Consider the following 7,650-nt stretch of genomic DNA (forward strand, 5'->3'; position numbering starts at 1 on the left):
AGGAGGCTTGGGTGATCCAGTCATGAGGGTGAAAACATAGGAGAGCTGTCCTTGCTACTCCTACATTCTGAGGTGGCATGGGTACAGCATTGATGCCCTTCCTGTCCACTCTTTTGCCCCCTGCAGTATCCTGGAAAGGTGGCCAAGGAATCATGAGAACAAGAGAGCTATCCCTACCCATCACTAGCTATAGCACTCAGGAGAGCTGGCCCTGTACGTCTCCTGGTCAGCACAGTGGAGCTTGCCCTGATGGCAAAGGCAAAGGTGAGCCAGTCCTGAGAGCGTTAGAGCAGAGGAGCTGAACCAGGCCATTAAAGGCTGCAACACTGAGAGAGTGGGCAGCACAGGGAAGGTGTATTTGCAAGTGAGCCATCCCAAGGGCATGAGGGCAGGAGAACTGACCCTGTCTCTTCCCTATGATGGCCCAGCCATAAAGTACTGTCGAGCTCACCCTGGTAGTGTGGATAAGGGAGTTCCGGTGGGCTTCAGCTCAGCCATCACCCAGACCCAGGTCTGGGCCTCTGAATTGGCCCATTCTAAAATCTATATCGTCTGCGAATGGATGGGACATGTGAAGGGGCCGGTCTTGCTGTCCTAAGGCTGTAGGACAACATGATAACTGAAGAGTCCTAATGAAAATCCTATACTGATTGGATCACAGAAGCCAGAGATCTCAAACCAGACCAATGACTCATTGCAATGAACACTGGCAAGAGAAGACGTATGAAGAGAGGAATATACTATGGGTTATACTGTGACATACTTACAGCTTCCACAATGAGATCTTTTTTATGCTTTGTTTCTTTTTATGGTTGTTGTTGTTGGTGGTGGTGGTGGTGTGTGTGTGTGTGTGTGTGTGTCTGTCTGTCTGTCTCTGTCTGTGTATTATTTTGGGGGGAGATAGCAAGGATGAAGGGGCAGATATAACAGAACAGGGAGATGAGTGGGACTGGGATGCATGATGTGAAACTCAAAAAGAATCAAAGAAAAGTTGTTAAAAGTATGTAAGTAACACAATTATGTGTGTGTATATATGTATGTATACATGTATGCTATATGTATGTATGTATGCATGCATGTATATATGTATGTTTAGGCTGGCAATGGTGACACACATCTTTCATCTTTGCACTCAGTATGCATGGGCAAGGGGATCTCCATGAGTTCAAGATCAGCCTGGTCTACAAAATGAGTTTCGGACCATCCAGGACTACATAGTGAGACACTGTTTCACAAAAAATAAATTATATAAATTTACCTTCAGGTTGTATTTATAAGGTCTATATGAAACAGAAGGGAGTTTTATACACACACACACACACACACACACACACACAATTATTGTAAAATTCAAACATTTCTGGTACCAACCATTTAAGGCATCAGATGATTTCCCTAATTATGTTTATCACGTCCAGAAGAACACTTAAATTCAATATCTGGAATGTAAGCCATTTATTGTGAAATTGTATGTAGCAGAGTGAGGTAACATTTTTTTCCTGTCAAACAGCTGAACTCAATCACCCCTTCAGTCTTTCTTAAGACTGATGTAAGAAAACTAGGATTGGTTTTAGGAAAAGAAACTTATGAGTCCCTTCTGGTCAAGCATGAAAGTGATATGGCTATTCTAACGTTTTTTTGAGGAAACTCTACTCATTTCCATAATGACTGCATTGATTTACATTTTCAACAACAGTGTGGGACACACACACACACACACACACACACTTGCACACACACGTCTGCCAGCATCCTTACCAACATTTCTTGTTTTTCTTGAGGACAGGCATTTTCTTTTTCCTCCTTTGCCATGTGAGCTTGTACAGGTCTGTTGAGTTCTGGAGTGGGTAAGTTCAAGTGAAAGCCTAAGAAATGTCCCCTCCAATACATATGACACTAACTAACATGAAGGTATCTACTCAGAACCACAGGCAGTATGCAACTTCTGAAATTTTACCCAGTGATATTCTCCCAGACCTGTGTTGCACTGGCTTGTTCAGTATGAAAAAATACAGCATCTGGATACAGTCTTAAGTGGACTTTTCACGGTGATGGCTTGAGATGTCAGGACACTTTAAAAGGCTCAGTAAAGAAACAAAGTATGACTGAAAGTTGAGCACATAAAATTATTTTTTATTTTATTTACTTTGAGTGTGTGTGTGTATGGTACTGTGGTGTGTGTGTGTGGTGTGAATATGTGTTTTGTGTGTGTGATGTATATGTGTGAGAGTGTGTGTGAGTGTGTATGTGTGGTGTAAACATATGTGTCTATGTGCATGAGAGTTATGAATGTGTGTTTTTGTGAATGTGTGTACATGTGTATATATGTATGTGTCTGTGTATGTGTGTGGACATATGTGTGTATGAGTATGTATGTGTGTGTGTGTGTATATGTGTATGTGTTGGCATATGTGTGTATTTGAGAGTGTGTACATGTGTGTATTTAGCAGGTAAGTGTGTATGTATGTGTATATGTGTGCATATGAGTGCATATATGTATGTGTGTATTATATGTGTCTGTGTGTATATGCAGGTGAGTATATGTACATATGTGCACGTATATACGTGTTTGAGAGTGTGTGTGCATATATATATATGTGAGTGTGATTGTGTGTGTGTGTATGTGGGTGAATGTGTGTTACATGTGGAAGTCAGAGGAAAACTTTCAGAAATCAATTCTCTTCCTCCAGGTTATCAGGTGTTATGCAATAAACTATCATATGAGCACAAGTTTAGTATTTTAAATAAACTACTTCAATAACAGCTAAAGAGTAGAAGTCCAGGAATTATTTGACAGCTGTGGAATGCTGTCCCCCAAACACAATAGGTGCCATTTTTATCAGAGCTGCTGTAATCACTTGCAAGGAATGTTCAAACTCAGACTGCTGATGCTCCCACATTGAAAAGAAGAGGGTCATTGAACCTTTTGCTGAGGTTCACACCACCCCTTTCTGTATCATCAAGCCAGCTGTATATAATTTCACTTAATTACATGTAGCATCATGGAAGGTGCTGTACAGGTAATGCATGTGGAAGGTTCACTGCAGGAGAAACTCCATTAATGCTGCCATGTGGTTACCCCTGTCCTTGTAAGTAACTCTTCACCCATGTTCTTTAGGTAAGATCAATAAACTTATTGGGTCCCCAAGATGAACTTTGGTGAAACAGTACTTTGTTTTGACCCTGGTGGCATATGAATAGTGGGTGGGCATTTGTTTATGTCTTACTGGGGAAAGAGTTTCCAAAATAATTACAGAATGCTTTGTTCAGCATGCAAGAAGCCCCAGGCTAAATTGCTAGTACCAAAAGCAATTATTTGAGGGCTGCATTCATCTTTTGGACCATAAGAAAAAAATCTATATCTACTCTGAAAAGGAGAGAGTGTTCATCTTATTTAATACAAGATGAAGTTACTGGCTGTTAGAAACTACTATAAATTTGGAAACTCAAGTTTGAAATGAGAGGCTTCTAGTGCCCTTATTGATTAAGCATACATTAAGAATAAAAAAATTCTTAAAGCAATTATTAATCATAAAAAACCACACTGAGATATATAGACTTTAGGACTGTTCAAATTTGGTGTGTGATGTTTCTATTTACTTCAAAGCTTATTTTTATTTTTATTCTTTACATACATTATATCCTGAGCAGAGTTTTCCCCTACCTCCACTTGTCCCAGTTCCTGGCACCAACATTATCTCTTCCCCAGTTCCACTCTTCCTACATTACCCTTTAAAAAAAGACATAACAAGATGCAATAAGACAAGACACAAGCCCTTATATAAAGACTGGACAAGTTAACACAGGAGGAGGAAATGGGTCCCAAGTACAGGCACAAGTTTTACCCACTCCCACTGTTAGGAGTTTGACAAGAAAACCAAGCTACACAATCATAACATATGCAGAAGGTTTAGCTCAGGTTCACACTGGATCTCTGACTGTTCTTCAGTCTCTATGAACCACTATGAGCCCTGGTGAGTTGATTCTGTGGGTGATGGTCTCATGGTGTCCTTGACCTCTCTGGTTCCTAGAATCCTTTCTGCCTCTCTTCTGTTGGTTTCCCCTGGCTTCCCCTAATTTTTGATTGTGGGTTTTTGTATCTGTTCCTATCAGAAGCATTGCTGTGACAACTGGACTAGGCACTAATGTATGTGTATAGCACAATATCATTAGAAATAATTTCACTGACTTTTTTCCAGCCATGTTTTGTTCTATCCTGGGTCTCTGGGCTGTTGAGTCTCTGGTTTCCTGGCTACCCACACAATGTTAAACATAGGCTCCTTCTCATGGTGTGGACCTCAAATTGGACCAGCCATTTGTTGGCCACTGCCACAAGTTGTGCACCACTATTATCCTAGAACGTCTTGCAGGCAAGACATATTGTAAGTCAAAGATTTTGTGGTTGGTTGATGTTCCAATATTACTGCTGAGAGGCTTGCCTGGTTATACAAGATGGCCAAGTCCAGCTCTATTTACCCCCATTACTAGGAGACTTCATTAGGGTGACTGTCATAGAGTCCAGGGAGTTTACATGGTACTAGGTTTCTACATATGACCCCAAAGACCCCCTGATTCCAGTCATCTCTCCCACTGCTCTCTCTTTTCAACTCCCTAAACCCCACTTCCACCTGGACCATTCTGTTTTCATACTCACTCACCTGCACTCCACCCACAAAATCTATTCTATTTTCTTTTACCGAGAAGATCCATGACCCCTTGAGCCTTCTTTGTTACCCAGCATCTCTGGGTAAGTGGATTGTAGCATGATTATCATTTACTTAACAGCTAATATCTACTGATAAATGGATACATACCATATTTATCTTTCTGGGTCTGGGTTACCTCACTCAGGATGATGTTGTTGTTGTTTTGGTTCTTTTGTTTAATTCTTTGTTTTTGTTTTTAGTTCCATCCATCTGCCTGCACATTTCTTGATGTAATTGTTTTTAACAACTGAGCAATACTCCGTTGTATAAATGTACCACATTTTATTTATATATTCTTTGGTTGAGGACAATCTAGGTTGTTTCCAATTTCTGGCTATTATGAATAGAACATCAGCGAACATGGTTGAGCAAGTGTCCTAGTGCTAGGATTAGGCATCCTTTGAGCATATTCACAAGAGTGGTATACCTGAGTGAAGTGGAAATTTCTGATTTCTTTAAAAACTCAGTTATGTCATCTGATATTTTTCTGGAAATTATCTTGTGAGAGGGCATGTGATCTTTTGCTGAAAACAGACACATGAGAGGATGCATGATGTTTAAAAGAATATAAATAGAACCCCACATACAGGGAGACAATACTTTTGCATTGATTCACCATGCAACACTTCACTGGTCTTTTCTGGTCTTCACTTTGTAGAGAGAAGAATGCTAGAGAACTTCCTGGGGTATTCTGTTGAACATTGTTTAAATACTGCTATGCTTCTGTCCTGGGTACTTAGAAATCATAATATGGAACATTTATAACAATATTAAGACACTAGGATGAAGAAAATCAGGGTGTTCTTTCTCAAATGTGGAAGTTTAAATGGTTGATTTCACAAAGTAGAGACATAGAACAGCAATTATTAGAAGCTGGGAACCAGGTGGAGAAAAATATGATAGTGGATACAGAGATAAAGTGAGCAAGAGAGGTAACTCCTATTGTTCTGTAGTATCCTATGGAAACCAGGGTTAACATGGGAACTTCAATCAACAATTATTTTTAATTGTAATAATATGATATATAACTAATGATATTTTTCAAAATAGCTACTAGATTTGGGTATTACAAAAACAAGAAATGACAAATATTTAAAATGATGGCTCTACTCACCACCTCAATTTGATTATAGAACTGTACACATGTATGGAATGGAATGGGTAATGAACACATTACTGTGGTACAAATATAAACAATAACTTGCTGGTTATAAATAAATGTTGAATATCTTTAGAAATGATAATGAGAAGAGATAAAGAAGAAAATATAAAAGAAAAGACACTCTTGAGCAAGGGAAAGGTCATGGAACTGACACTTGTCCCCCAAACTAAACCATACCACAATGTCAGCCAGGAAGGTATAGGGCCACTTTGAGAAGAATTGTCTCTTAAAATGCTTACATTATTGCTTGCCCAGAAAGGAACTCTTAGTTTGACTTCTGACTGACTGACAGAATTCTCCAGACTTCCATCATGGCATTATGCAGAATATAGAAGTTTTTATCCATTACAGGATCTCAGCTAGGCCTGGCTCTCAAGAGCAAGCTTGCAAATCCAAGTGAGGCCATGTATCCCTCTCCCAATTTCCTTCCCTCCTTATCTTCTTATACCAGAGACTCAGCTGTAACTGAAGTTCAGTTTTAACAATGACTTCTTTCTTATACATTTAAGTAAGTTTACTGTACATCACTTAAATCTAAGTTCTTTCAAAATTGCATGACCAGCAATTAATGATGGCTGGTAAGCACCTCTTTGCTGAAGGCACATTCTGTCTATGTGGGCATGATAGGAAGATTCAGAGAGGAACTTAGCTTCTTATTGAACATAATGTCATGACTGAGAACAGAGAAAAGATGCTTTCTCAACTCTGCAACTAGCACTTGATTTACTCACTTTACATCCTGATTGTAGCCTCCTCATTGCTTTCCTGTTCCAATACTCCATCCCTCCTCTTCTGTCTCCTTTCCCTGTTCCTCAGAAAAAGGGGACCCTTACCTACCCACCCCAGTTCATCAAGTCATCAGGACTGAGTATATCCTCTTCTCCTGTGGCCTGGTGAGGCAGCTCCACCAGAGTCCATGTCAGAGACAGCTCCTTCTCCCCTAATAGGGGACTCACATGAAGCCTGAGCTGCCTATTGGCTACATCTGTGTAGGGGGCTTACACAGTCTATGAATGGTATTTGGTTGGTGATTCAGTTTTCACAAGCCTTCTAAGCCCTGGTTAATTAGCTCTGTTTGTATTCTTGTGGAGCTCCTGTCACCTCCAGGTCCTTCTATCCCTCTCCCCATTTTCAAAGACTCACTGTACTTCATCCAATGTTTAGCTATGGGTCTAAGCATATGTTTTCATCTACCACTTGCTAGACTCACTAAGAGGACAGGTATGCTAGGTTCTGGTCTGTGAATATAGCAGAATATTGTAAATAGTATCAAAGATTGGCTTTCTCCCATCAGGTTGGTCTCTGGATGGGCCAGACATCAGTTGGACATTCCCTCATTCTCTGCTCTATCTTTATCCCTCTCCATCTTGTAGGCAGGATACATTTTGGGTTGAAGTTTTTGTGGGTGGGTTAACATAGCCCTCCTTTCATTAGGAGCTGTGTCAAGTTAGAGTGTTTCATCTTCAATCTTCATGATGCCCGCTACTAGGAGTTTCAGCCAGAGTCATCCTCCTATCCTCCTCGAAGCCACTCTATCTTAGGTCTCCAGCTTGTCCCAGAGATGACTCTGACCACTGTTTCTCTTCTCTCTGAAGGCCTTCTGTCCTCCTGCACCCCCTGCTCTCCTCAAGTCTGATTTCTACCCTCATTTTTCTCTGTGTTCTTTCTCCTACCTTGTTCCTTCTCTTCAACCACTTCCTCTGTCAATTTTATTTCCCCTTCTGAGTGAGAAAGACACACATGATATGTACTTATTCATTTATGAGCAGATTTTAGCCACAT

The sequence above is a fragment of the Acomys russatus genome, chromosome 8 (genome assembly GCF_903995435.1).
Source record: "Acomys russatus chromosome 8, mAcoRus1.1, whole genome shotgun sequence".
In the NCBI taxonomy this organism is placed as follows: domain Eukaryota; kingdom Metazoa; phylum Chordata; class Mammalia; order Rodentia; family Muridae; genus Acomys; species Acomys russatus.